Source organism: Mauremys mutica, unplaced genomic scaffold (genome assembly GCF_020497125.1).
Source record: "Mauremys mutica isolate MM-2020 ecotype Southern unplaced genomic scaffold, ASM2049712v1 000363F_np12_subseq_508290:563502_obj, whole genome shotgun sequence".
In the NCBI taxonomy this organism is placed as follows: domain Eukaryota; kingdom Metazoa; phylum Chordata; order Testudines; family Geoemydidae; genus Mauremys; species Mauremys mutica.
The window spans coordinates 33,447-46,358 of record NW_025422925.1 but is presented as its reverse complement, the minus strand read 5'-3'; the positions used below and the strand labels follow the sequence as shown (position 1 = coordinate 46,358).

Here is a 12,912-nt window from a genome sequence, read left to right as displayed (position 1 = left end):
AGCCCATGGCTAAGGAGAGAGAAAAAGCCTCCTATCCCCCTCTGCTCTGGGGGCTGGGTTTCCTCCTGAAGCCTCTGCCCCCCACCTAGTGCCTATGGCTCATCCCTGACCCTTGCTGCTGCTCCTTGCTATAGACTGTGAAAGGAGCAGAGGCAGCGCAGGAGCCTTCTGGGAACGCAGATCTGAGGCTTTGGGGAGACACATTGTCTGAGACATCAGAGCGCTGCAAACCCTGCAACCACCCCCTCAATCCGGGGCCTGTTCCAGCCCTGAGTCTGGGCTGCCGCGATCCCTCCCCCAGAGCAGGGCGCCCACAGATTACAGCCTGGAAATAGGCGTGTGAGACTAACTCCTGCTTTCCCTGACAGGGCCTCCCCTAGACCAAGTGGCATCCTAGGCAAGACGTGTCTTCAGTGCCCCCCAGCCCCTCCATGTTAAACCATTGAATACCTTATTTTTATTGCATTTGTAGCTCATTTCATGATTTTGATGCACAGTTTGGATGCAGGATTTTCTCTATCATATAAGACAATAAATGTTCATGCTAGGATGTGTAAAAGTATTTATTCATGCCGTATATAAGCAAATTAAAAAATCATTTCTTTTAAGCATATAGAAACTTTTAATTTTGACAGTAACTGAAATGTACTAACATCTAGCAATGGAGCACTCACCAGCACAGGGTGGGCCAGTATTAAATAGTGTTACAGTCGAGACAGACAGAGTTAGGATGTTAACCCCAGGCCCTTTGTTCAAAGGTCACTTCTCTCACCTTTCCCCCATGAACTGAAGTGCAGCATTTGACAGATCCAGAGACTAGTTGATGACATTTCCAAGGCTAAAATAGCAAGCGATGTCCATCTTGCATTGGCCATGTTGACTGGAGAGATGGTTTCTGGAGAATAAACTCCAAGGTGAGAAGCAGCAGCCCAAAAAGGGCCCCTGCAGGTGCTGAAGTAGCTCAGTTGGGAGAGCATTAGACTGAAGATCTAAAGGTCCCTGGTTCAATCCCAGGCTTCAGCAGGCTGTTTCATCCCTCTTGCTGCAGCAGTGGGCTCTTTCCTGGAAGCCCAGCACTGTCTTTACTCAATGCAAGTCCCTCATTTTGGGCTTCACTGCAGGAAAAGGCAGCATTGGCTTCTGCACCCAGTTGGCCCACCGAACCTTTCTTTCTTCTCTTTTCTGCTTCTCAGCAAGGGGAAGAAAAAGAAGCTCCCCTTCAAGCTAGAGTCACAAAGGTGATGTAAGGACGACTTCCTGATCCCTGGCTCCAGTCCTCTGCTCTTCCAGCTGACCCATCAAAGAGCTGCTGCCAGTTTCTCCAGGTTCGCCCATCAGTGTGTGCCAGGGTGAGCACCACCAAAGTGCAGGGAATTTGAGGGCAGGGCAGGGCAGTGCACTGTAATGGAGTTTCTGTAGTGTAGTGGTTCTCACATTTGCTTAACCTGCATCAAGCCAGCTAGGCAGAACTGACACCAACTTGTCTGGGGTGTTCCCAGAAGCAGAGCACAAGTTTGAAATATGGGCAGCATAGAACCAATATTCATAATGTCAACTATAAAAATGATACACATCTAGAGATAGCATCATTATTAGCCAATCAGAACCTCTCCATAGACCCCTACACAACAACCTTTATACAATATTGGCTGCAAATATAGAACAGCGGTCGCAACAGTGATCTATACAGTTACAGATTATGTCAATAATGTCACAGGAGGTGACACGGCATCAGTGAGACTGATACTGGAATAGCCTCCAGTTTTGGTGTCCTCATTTGAAAAAGATGTTGTGAAATTGGAGCTGGGGCAGCAAAGAGCCACCAAAGTTCTGAGGGCTGGAGAAAAATGCCTTCTAGGGAGCTACTGAAAGAGCTCAACCTGTCCAGCTGATCAAAAGAAGATTGAAAGGTGACTTCATTGAAGTGTTGAAGTGTCTTAATGGAGAGAAAGATTGGGTATTAAAGGGCTCTTGAATCGAGCAGAGAAAGGCATAACAAGACCCAATGGCTGGAAGGTGAAAAGAGACAAATTCATATTACAACTTAAGGCACAAATATTTCAACAGTCAGGATGATTCACCACAGGAACAAGCTACCAATGGAAAGTGATGTATTCTCCATCTCCTGATGTCATTTAAAATGAAGACTTAGATGCCTTTCTGTGAATGTGTATTGCCCCCAAAAGTAGCTCTTCCCTTGTGTCATATCAGGAGGCCTGTGATATGCAGGGGGAGTCAGATTCGATGCTCTAATGGTCTCTTCTGGCCATAAAGTTGAGACTAATTTCAGACAAACTGAGTGTAGCATTGGGAGCAGCGTCTGATGTTTCCCTGTCTAGTCCGCTTGTTGCCTTAGAACGAACGCTCCTTGAGCTGGGGTCGAGAACCACAGGGAGTAGCTCAAACCTCCAAAGTGCCTGGGCAGGGGGCAGGACATTAGCACAGCAAGGGAGGGGTGTGGCAGTGACATCACAAAGGCCTTTGGAGCAGGACCTCAGACTTATTGGTCCAAGTGTGGTGGGGAGGTGGTGAATCCTCAACAGAGAGATTGCTGGACGATCAGCCAGGCATGACAGGGGCGAAGGGGCCAGGGAAACCTCAAGAGACCCCTTGTGGCTTTGCTTCAACAGCAAGCATCCTTCGTCTCTGGTCTCTCTTTAAGGACTGAGAGAGTATCTCGGGTTCACGGACGTGAGCGCCAGGAGGAACCGATCTTTCGAGTTTTTCTCCTTCCCCTTTTAGTGATTTTACACTAGAAAACAGCTCGTCCCTGTGTTAGAAGGTAAGAGCCTTCCTTCGAGGTTTTGAAAACCTCTGTTCAGTCTGATCCATGTGGTGACAGTTGAATTCTAGGCATGTGGATAAAACACGAGCTTAAGGGAGGCGGAGCAGAAATTTACTTTCTGCCACCTGAGATTCTGTCCCTTAAGAATGCACTGGGGACATTGGGGTTTTGTCCTTTTTGGCGCGGGATTCTTTTTCACCTTTTCCTCACATCCACCTCTCCCTCCTTTCTCTTTGTCTCTTGCTTCTTTTTGTCCTTTCTCCTGTTCCTCTCCCAACACCCAAGGAGGTGTGTGTGTGTGTGTTGCGGGGGGAGTGTCACGTCCGACAGCTCCCACTGTGGGAGCTCCACCCAATAATTGTGGGGCTGAAATAGTGCTCAGGCAGTGATCCCCACCAGTGAACCTAGGCCTATTTCCTTTTGGGGTCTCTGGGGAGAACCCTCAGCCTCCCGTCCTCAGGTCATCTACCCTGATTGGCCTTGAGCAGGGGGGTTATTGACAGGAAAAAAAAAAGAGGAGACTCAGTGTCCTTGTTGTTCTCTTTTAAGACCAAGGAAATAAGTCAGAACCAGTTTCTATGTTTTGATGAATTTTTGCTGCTTCTGGGCCAAAGCCGCCTACTCTGCTTGGGCACATTTGTTTCCCCATTCACAGTGCCACCCCCTCTTCCATTCGCTAGCAAGGTTGCAGCATGAGGTTTCGTGGCTACCATACTCCCTCCCCCTTCCCTTTCTCTGTTGATATGCAGCAAGGGAATCGCTGGGAAATTTGGTTCTTTCCCCTGCCTCCAGGGCAGGCTCTATAGACATGGGGAGCCTAACCAAGGAAACTACAGCTCCCAGGGGCTCCCTGTTTGGTTCTAAGCTCCCAGGCTGGGATCCCTGCCGGCCTGCCGCCCCTGCAAATGGGCTGCTCCAGGCACCTACTTACTTTACTGAGTGCCTAGAGCCACACCCCCACCCTTGTGCCCCTGCCCGAGAGCCTGCTATCCAGCACCCAAAACTCCATTCACTAGATTAGCCTGCACCTGACTCCATCCCAGAGCGCAACCTCTCAAACCATCCTACACTCCATTCCCCTGCCCCAATCCAGGGGCCTGCAACCCCAGACCTCCTCCCCCAACCCAAACTCCCTTGCAGAGCCTTTAGGCAGGTTTGGGGGCAGAGTTTTGTGGGTGTGGTGGGCTCTCAGTGGTCTGGGCACCACCTAAGAACTTCTACAAAACCAGTTGGCCACTGATACCTTGGAGGGAGGGTGAGGGAGGCGAGCGGTGAGTCGGATGGCTTGGAGGGGGGCATCCATTTTGCAGTATTTTAATTTTTGCGTACTGCATTTGGATTGAGACTGCTGTTGTGCCAGTAATATAGTGACCCCTGGGGGGTCCATACTTGGGGGTGGGGATGTGTATTTAGTGAGTGAGGTCAGTCCGCGATAGTCGGCGGAGTGGAGAGGGGCAAAAAATCTCTCAGATTCCAAAATCTGGGGACAAGTTGTCTGTTGGTCCTTTTTGCTGAACTTTTCTCTGGGCTGGTGGGGTTGTCCCAGTGCTGCACAGAGGGGGTTTCCCACAGGAAGGTGCTTAGCTCCTAACCCCCAAAGGCCGTCAGTGTGTCCGGCTCCTACTTCTCTTACGCCAGGCCCACTTGCCAAGGTCTGATTGGCCTTGGTCGGGGCTTCCCAGGCCACCTCTCCAAGGGTTGCAGACTGGTCTGGAGGTGCTGCCTTCCCACGCCTATCCTCTTAGTCCCACCTCATTCACCTTTTTCATTCTTCACAGGGCGATGGGATTACCAAAGGGGGGGGTGGGGAGGGTGATCTGTTATTCCACTTCTAGCAAAAAGACATGTTTTTCGTTACCTTAATTACACCACCTTAGGGGCCCCACTATAACAGATATTACCTAAGGTTTCATATTCGTCCAATTGAAAAATGACTATAAGGACAAGTTATACTAAAAATGCATAATGCAGAGATTTATCTACAACTCTGCAGCTGAGTGACTGTCTAGGGTGCAATAATATTTTAGTGACCCCTGGGTCTGTGAATGAGGTTCTTCTTCGAGTGGATTGCTCCCTATGCATTCCAGTCAGGTTGTGCGGCGTTTCCGGCCTGAATTAGTTTGGGTGCTTGTGCAGACAGGCATCTCGGAACTTGTTTTACCTGTTCTAGCAACTCCGCAGCGGGCCGGCTGGACGCCCACCCTGGAGTGGCGCCGGCTATGGCGCTTCCTGTTATAATTACCCTCCTAGCCGGCCCGTTCTGCTCCTCAGTATCCTTCTAGTAACCCGCCCGTGTACCCGGCCAGTTGGAATTTCTCTGGGGGAGTGTGCTCTCTGTCCTCCACTCACGCCTTAGCTCTCACCGCTAAAGGTTTTTTGTATATTAGTTAGTTCATAGTACGTGTAGATAGTTGTTAGTAGTTAGTTTAGATGTAGGTTTTTTAGTGATAAGGTTTAGAGGGGGGTTTCCCCTCGCCTTTCCCTCCCTCCTCCCGGTGCGGGACTCGATGGGCCCAATGGCGAGCCGGGCTTTAAGCCCTGTGCAATCTGCCAGATGGCCTATGCCAGTTGATCGGTGGACCCGCATCGACGCTCTGGTCTTCGTTTTGCCGTCAAGTGCGTAGAAGGTCATCGCACAGAACAAGTGTCTGATCTGGTTTCTGCCTTCGAAATGCCCGAGAAATACGCGATGTAAGGAGCGGGACAAATGTGAGAACCTTAAAGCAAGCTCCTCATAGTAGGCGTCGCTGACAGTCCCCCGGCACTGGCCGCAGCCTGAGCAACCTGAGAGCCTCATCGGTGCCAGAGCGCGACCGGCGGCTCCGGAGCCGCTCCGGCAACCGTGGGCGCCAGCAGCTCAGCCACCAACTTACGAAAGACCCTGGTCGCAGACCGCTTCCGCCTTATCGTCCTGCCTGAGGATAGCGCCAGGTTGGCAAAGGCGAATTCAGCTAAGTCCCGCGGCTGAGGAACTCGGGCCAAGACTGATTGTCGCCACCTGCGACTCCCGTCTGGTGGCCGTGCACCGAGGTCGGTGCACCGGTGGCTCGTTGACTTCCGGTGGCGACGTCAAAGGGCCCCGTCAAGACTCCGGCCACCGCCATTTGGGGGGGGGGGGGCGGGGAGGAGGGCGGGGGGGGGGGCCGCTCCCCGGCACCGTCCGCGCATTGAGCCACGAACTGCCGTCGACGCCGGAGACATTCACCGCGGAACGCGTGAGCTGATACAGCTCATAGAGGCACCGAGCCTCCGGCCCCCGGCAAACCTTGCTCAGTGCGGTCTGTCGCCGTCCGTAGGAAAGCCGGCGATGAATGATCCGGCCGCCCTCCGCGGACCGCCGGTACTCAAACACGACGCTCTCCGGTCCCGGTCACGCTTCCCCGGATCCCGACGAAGGTCCGCCATCCCGCCGCCGATCCCCGATCTCGGCACCGCTCGCTCGTCCCCGGCTACCGGTCGCCATCCACGACGCCAGTCGGAGTCCCGGTACCGTTCTGCCATCCCCGGTACCGGTCGCACACTCCCGGCACCGATCCAGGTCCCGAATCGCCGTCGCATCGGCACCATGCGAGGCCGAGGTCTCAATCCCGGCACCGTTCCCGGCGCCCGTGAACTCGGCCGCAGCCACTCCCGGCACAGCGCAGATCCCCCGCCTCGTCCGTTCGAGCTCCCGGCACCCGGTCGAGCTCCCGGCACCGCGGTGGCCTTAGACGGTCTTGGTCCACCGTCTCCGGTACTGGATGGACACACTCCACCCATTCCTCGGCGCACTATCGTCTGCGGACAGACTGCCGCCCTTACCACCCTCTCGGCGGTACATAATCCGGGTACAGACACGTAGCTCCAAACCTCAGCCCACCCCTCCCTTGGCCATCCCGCCCAGCATCGGTGGCCTCCGGCGCTGACAGCAACGCGCACCTGCCACCGACCCCTCACGGCGAACCTCAGGGGTCTCAACGGTGGGGCTTCTGGGTTCCCTGGGCCCAGTATGAAACGCAGGGCGTACCGTTTCCCCCGAGAGACTCAGCCTCCGAGCGCAGGGTCCCCGAGGCAACGGTTAGCCGGCCGGCCCCTTCACCTCGACGCGAGCCCTCCGTTCCGCCGGACCACCAGTCCTCCATGCTGCACGACCCAGCCGAGGCGCAGTCAGCAGCCCCTGCGGCAGAGGCCGTCGTGCAGGGCTTGTCCTCATCATCCTCCCCAGGACGAGGCGGTGGCCGGTGCTTCAGCCAAGGAGCCGCCGCCCATTTGACCTGATAAGGATAATATCTCCAAGGACACTAGCTTCGAACCGATTAAAAGATGAAACTACCCACCCCCCAAAAAAGTAGTGGCTTGGCGACGGCCATGGATCTTCCCAATAAAGTAAGCGTGAGAGGAGTCCCAGGAAGGGAACGATAGGATCCCCACATTGTCTCAACAGTGGTTTGGCCACAAAAATAGCGGTTCACGCTCCCACGGTGACGCGATGAAGCTGGCGTTGCCCCTTTGTGAAGGACAATCCAGGAAAAAAACGCCACCACGCTCTGGCATAAACACCCGCATCCATCGCGCCTCCCTACGCGCGGACGCCGGGGAGGCGTTGTAGGAGGTAATATACTCCGGTGAGGTCCCCCTACCTGGGGCTCGAATGAGTATCTTGTAAAATATACTCTCCACCCCGACCCCGTGACTCGTTAGTCGTACGAATGGCTAATACTCGAAAAAGAATATGGTTAACGACTCGCGACAGGCTCTACGGTCAACCTTGCCCCGGCGCACTGAAGTCCAAAGGAAGCCCGGAGCGCTACTTATGGACCTTGCTAGGCCGCAAGGTTGCTTACTACGGAACTCAGGCGGCACTCTCTACAGTAAATGCCGCAATTGACACTATAGACCAGAAAAGATGGTTCTCCTCCTCGCCAGGTACAGTCTTCTGGTACATCATGACGTCCCTGGCGAAGTGTCACATGAGCTCCTTGACCATCCAAGCCTCCTGCCAGGGAGGTTCGCCGAGCGATGTCTATGGAGGAGGGACAAGGAGATCAATCGTATGATTCCTCACAAATACTCAACGGCCAAAGCACCTCTGGAAAAAAGCGGCGGGGCGATACGCTCCGGGAGCGTCGCGACTTTAGCCTCCGGGCGTGTCGATTGTGGCGCATCGCCTGGCTCGGCAGTCCTCCACCCTCCTTGCCACCGGAGGTTGCAATATACACTTGCTAGGACACTGCCCTTTGGAAACACGCAAGCGGTTCTCCTTCTATCCGAGAAGACGGATTCCCGGATTCCAAGACCTCTAAAGGACGGTTCGACGCTTGCCATCACGCACACTAGGGATGCACACCGCCGGCGACGCAGCGCATAGGTCCTTCACGGCAGCAAACCCTCCCGGCCCATTCTTCCAGCAACGGCTATCTGCACGTTACAAATAGCCGGTCGACCGGCCTCAAAATCGCCGTACGATCCTTTCTAGGACAAATCGGCAGTAAGCCAGGGCCAGGCCTCTTACAAGGCCACCCTCAGGGGGCCAAGCAGGCCTTTTGACTGGGCACGCCTACGAGGTACGGGCCCATCATCTCTCCCTACCGGATCCTTCCCCTTTTTATTTTACAAACGCCATTTCCCATTTTCTTTTCGGCGTGGTCCCAATTAACAACGGACAACTGGGTGCGTCAAAACAGTCCAGTCGGGATACCGCCTTCAATTTGTTTCACCCCCACCTTCCCACCCACCCTCCCTGTCCCTCTTCAGGGACCCCTCTCACGAGCAAGTCCTCTTACAAGAGGTTCAGACTCTGTTGAGCGTGGGTGCCATAGAAGCAGTGCCTCAAGACAGGCGGGGCAGGAGATTCTACTCCGTTATTTTCTCATCCCCAAAGCGAAAGGGGGGCTGCGTCCTATCCTGGACCTTCGTGAGCTGAATAAGTACCTGCTCAAGCCCAAGTTTCGCATGGTCACCTTGGGGACCATCATTCCCTCTCTGGATCCGGGAGACTAGTTTGCCGCTATTCGACATGAAGGACGGCTCCTACTTCCATGTCGCGATTTATCCTCCCTCATCAACATTACCTCCGGTTTGTGAGGTCAACAACGCCCACTAACTCAGTTCGCCGTGTTGCCTGTTCGGGCTCTTCCCACCGCACCAAGGGTATTTACCAAATGCATGGCGGTGGTTGCCGCAGCCCTCCGCCGTCGTCGGATACATGTCTACCCATATCTCGACGACTGGCTGATTCGTGGCCAGTCTCGACACCTGGTGATGGGCCAGTTTGACAGACATACTGTCCCTCTTCCGACGGCTCGGAGCTTCTCATCAACACCGAGAAGTCCACCTTGATCCCGTCGCAGTGGGTGGAGTTCATTGGAGCGGTCCTCGAACTCCTCATTGGCCCGCGTCTGCCTGCCGCGTTCTCGACACCAGACAATGGTCTCCATCATCCGGGACCTCGTCACCCTTCCCGACCACGACGGTGCGATCTTGCCTCCGCCTCCTGGGCCACATGGCATCCTGTACGTATGTCACCGCGTACGCGCGGCTCCACCTGCGCACGTTCCAGGCCTGGCTGGCGACAGTGTATCGGCCGCATCGAGATCCTATCGATATGGTGGTCACAGTCTCCAGGCCAACCCTCGAGTCCCTCGACTGGTGGCTAGACCCGGAGGTCGTCTGTGCGGGAGTCCCGTTCCACCCTCCTCGCCCGTCCGCCACTCTGACCACGGATGCCTCAGCGCTCGGTTGGGGAGCTCACATGGGCGATCTTCACACCCAAGGCCAGTGGTCGCCCCAGGAGCTCGCTCTGCACATCAATGTCCGCGAGCTGCGAGCGATCCGTCTGACCTGTCGCACCTTCTGCACCCACCTGCAAGGCCGCTGTGTGACAGTGTTCACGGACATTACCTCAGGCAATGTTCTACGTGAACAAGCAGGGCGGAACCCGCTCTTCCCTCCTCTGCAAGGAGGCGATGCTCCTGTGGGACTTCTGCGTGACCCACTCCATTCACCTAGAAGCGTCCTTTCTTCCGGGAGTACAGAACACGCTGGCCGACCATCTCAGCCGGTCTTTCTTCTCCCACGAGTGGTCTCTCTGTCCCGACGTCGTACACACAATCTTCCGCAGGTGGGGGTTTCCCCAAGTAGACCTATTCGCATCCAAGGCGAACAGGAAGTGCCACCTGTTTCTGCTCGTTCCGGGGTCACGCGCCGGGATCCCTGTCCGGACGCCTTCCTGTATTCCTGGAAGGATCACCTCCCTCTATGCCCTTCCCTCCGTTCCCACTCGTCCATCGAGTATTACAGAAGCTTCGGAGGGACAGAGGCCACCGTCATTCTCGTAGCTCCGGCCTGGCCGAGGCAGCATTGGTACTCCCTGCTGCTCGAGCTCTCCGTTCGGGATCCCATCCTCCTTCCGTTGTGGCCGGACCTCATCACCCAGGACTTCGGCAGGCTCCGCCATCCGAACCTGCAGTCCCTCCATCTTACAGCTTGGTACCTGAGTGGTTGACCCACGCGGAGAGGGACTGTTCCGCGGCAGTTCAGCAAGTCCTACTAGAGAGCAGGAAGCCTTCCACTCGCTCCACCTATCTGGCGAAATGGAAGCGGTTCGCTCTCTGGTGTGACCAGCGAGGCCTCAATCCCTTCGTCGTCCCTGTCCCTACCATCCTGGACTACCTCTGTACCTTAAGGAGCAAGGTCTTGCGGTCTCCTCCTTGAGAGTTCACCTGGCAGCAGTGTCTGCCTTTCGTCCATCCGTGGAAGGTCGGTCCATCGTCTCTAACCAGATGGTTTCCCGCTTCCTTAAAGGCCTGGACCGCTTGTACCCGCCGGTGCGGCATCCTGCCTCGACCTGGGATCTGAACCTCGTGCTGGCCAAGCTGATGGGTCCCTCCTTCGAGCCCTTGGCCACGTGCTCCCTGCTCTACCTCTCCTGGAAGACGGCCTTCCTTGTCGCAATTACATCAGCGAGACGAGTCTCTGAGCTCCGTGCTCTAATGGTGAGTCCCACCATAACACCGTCTTCCACGGGGACAAGGTGCAGCTTCGACCACATCCGGCCTTCCTCCCCAAGGTGGTGTCGGCCTTCCACCTCAACCAGGAGATCTTCCTCCTGGTTTTCTTCCCGAAGCCGCATGCCTCGCCTCGGGAGCAACAGCTTCACACCCTCGACGTCCGCAGGGCGCTCGCTTTTTTACATCGAGCGGACGAAACCGTTCCGACGTTCGCCCCAGCTGTTCGTAGCGGTTGCTGACCGCATGAAAGGCGAGCCGATCTCCTCCCAAACGGATCTCCTCCTGGTCACAGCGTGTATCCAGCCCTGCTACGAGCTGGCTCGCGTGCCACCATGCCGCTTCACCGCTCACTCCACGAGAGCGCACGCCTCGTCGGCCGCCTTCCTGGCCCATGTCCCCATCCAGGACATCTGTAGAGCTGCCACCTGGTCTTCTGTCCACACCTTCGCCTCCCACTACGGCGTTGGTGCAGCAGTCTCGAGACGACGCAGCCTTTGGGTCTGCGGTATTACACTCCGCCACGATCTCACTCCGACCCCACCAGCCTAGGTAAGGCTTGGGAATCACCTGACTGGAATGGATAGGAGCAACACATCTCGAAGAACAACAGTTACTATGGTGAGTAACCGTCTTTTTTATACTTGGGGGGGTTGAGGGGGCAAGTGGGGAGCAGGTGGGTGAGCGGGTGGACAAGTGGCAGGTGGGCACAGAGGTGAGCAGTGAGCCAGCAGGGGCTCTAGGGGTGGGCACGGGGGTTTCTGGCAGGGGAGGGAGGAGGTGAAAGGAGGCGAGTGGTGGGTGGGGGACTGACTAGCAGTAGATGCAGCAGGCCAGCGGGAGGCTAGGGGGTGAAGAGGGGTGTGACGGTGAGATCTGGTCACTCTATGGGGGCCATTTCTTCTCCCTCCCCCAAACCTTCCTTTTTGGCCCACAGCTGTTTCGGGGGGGGGCGGCGCTGGGGAAGGAGGGTTTGTTTCCACAGGGATGGGTGGTGCTGGGGGGGTGTTTCAAGGGGGCTGGGTGGCACAGCGGGGGGGGGCGCAATTTTATATTCTTGCCTTGGGTGTAAAAATAGCTAATTACAGCTCTTGGACCCCATATTGTGCTAGGTGCTGTACAATCCCTGGACAACACTGGGACACCCAGGGGGTTCCCCTCAATCTCCCTGAGCCTCTGCTGCCCAACTTCTTCTGACTCCATCTGGATCACACCTCCCCCCCCCGCAAAAAACCCACCTTTCCAAAGAGTCCTTCTTTCCCTGCCCCCTGATTCTGCTTTCACACCCTGGGCCCATCTCCTCTCTTCATCCCTCCCGCCCCAGGTGAGCAAAGATGGAGGCAACTTCAGCCACTGGAGCCAGCCCCAGCGAGCGCTGCTGCCCGCCGGGGGGGTGTTTGCAGACACTGGATGGGAGCAGCTGCGGGTGGGGGGTGCTGGGAAGTAGGAGGCAGGAGAACAAATCCCAGAGGGGGGGGGCAGCTCCTGGGGGCGGGGCTGTGGCACAGGCTGGGGGCGGGGCAGCTCCTGGGGGCGGGGCTCTGGCACAGCCCGGGGGCGGGGCAGCTCCTGGGGGCGGGGCTCTGACACAGCCCGGGGGCGGGGCAGCTCCTGGGGGCGGGGCTCTGGCACAGCCCAGGGGCGGGGCAGCTCCTGGGGGCGGGGCTCTGACACAGCCCGGGGGCGGGGCAGCTCCTGGGGGCGGGGCTCTGGCACAGCCCGGGGGCGGGGCAGCTCCTGGGGGCGGGGCTCTGGCACAGCCCGGGGGCGGGGCTCTGGCACAGCCCGGGGGCGGGGCAGCTCCTGGGGGCGGGGCTCTGGCACATTGTGACGCAGGAGCCCGGGCCCAGCAGCTGCTCCCTGGTGGCCACGTGCTGCCAGCAGCGCTGGAGCCGTCCGGGCCGGAGCGGAGCCGCTGTTCTCAGCTGCAGCAGGAGCTGCCCCCGGCCCCGCTGGGCTCCAGGTGGGGACAGAGCCTGGGGCCCGGGGCTCCCCTGGGTGCGGCTGGCGGGAGGGGAGGGGAGAGGCCGGAGCTGCAGGCGGGGAAGGGCGGAGGGGCAGGCGGGGGGTTGATCGGTCTCTGGGCACCAAGGGAGCCCCGGGGCAAAGTGTGTGTGTGAGTGTCCCGGGCCCAGGCGTGCG

General features: G+C 57.0%; 1 non-coding gene across 1 annotated transcript; it reads left to right on the top strand.

Annotated features, from left to right (window-relative positions):
- The first annotated feature begins 950 nt into the window (after positions 1-950).
- Positions 951-1,023, top strand: TRNAF-GAA. Its single transcript has one exon. It is a non-coding gene; the product is annotated as a tRNA-Phe (tRNA).
- Positions 1,024-12,912: the final 11,889 nt, after the last annotated feature.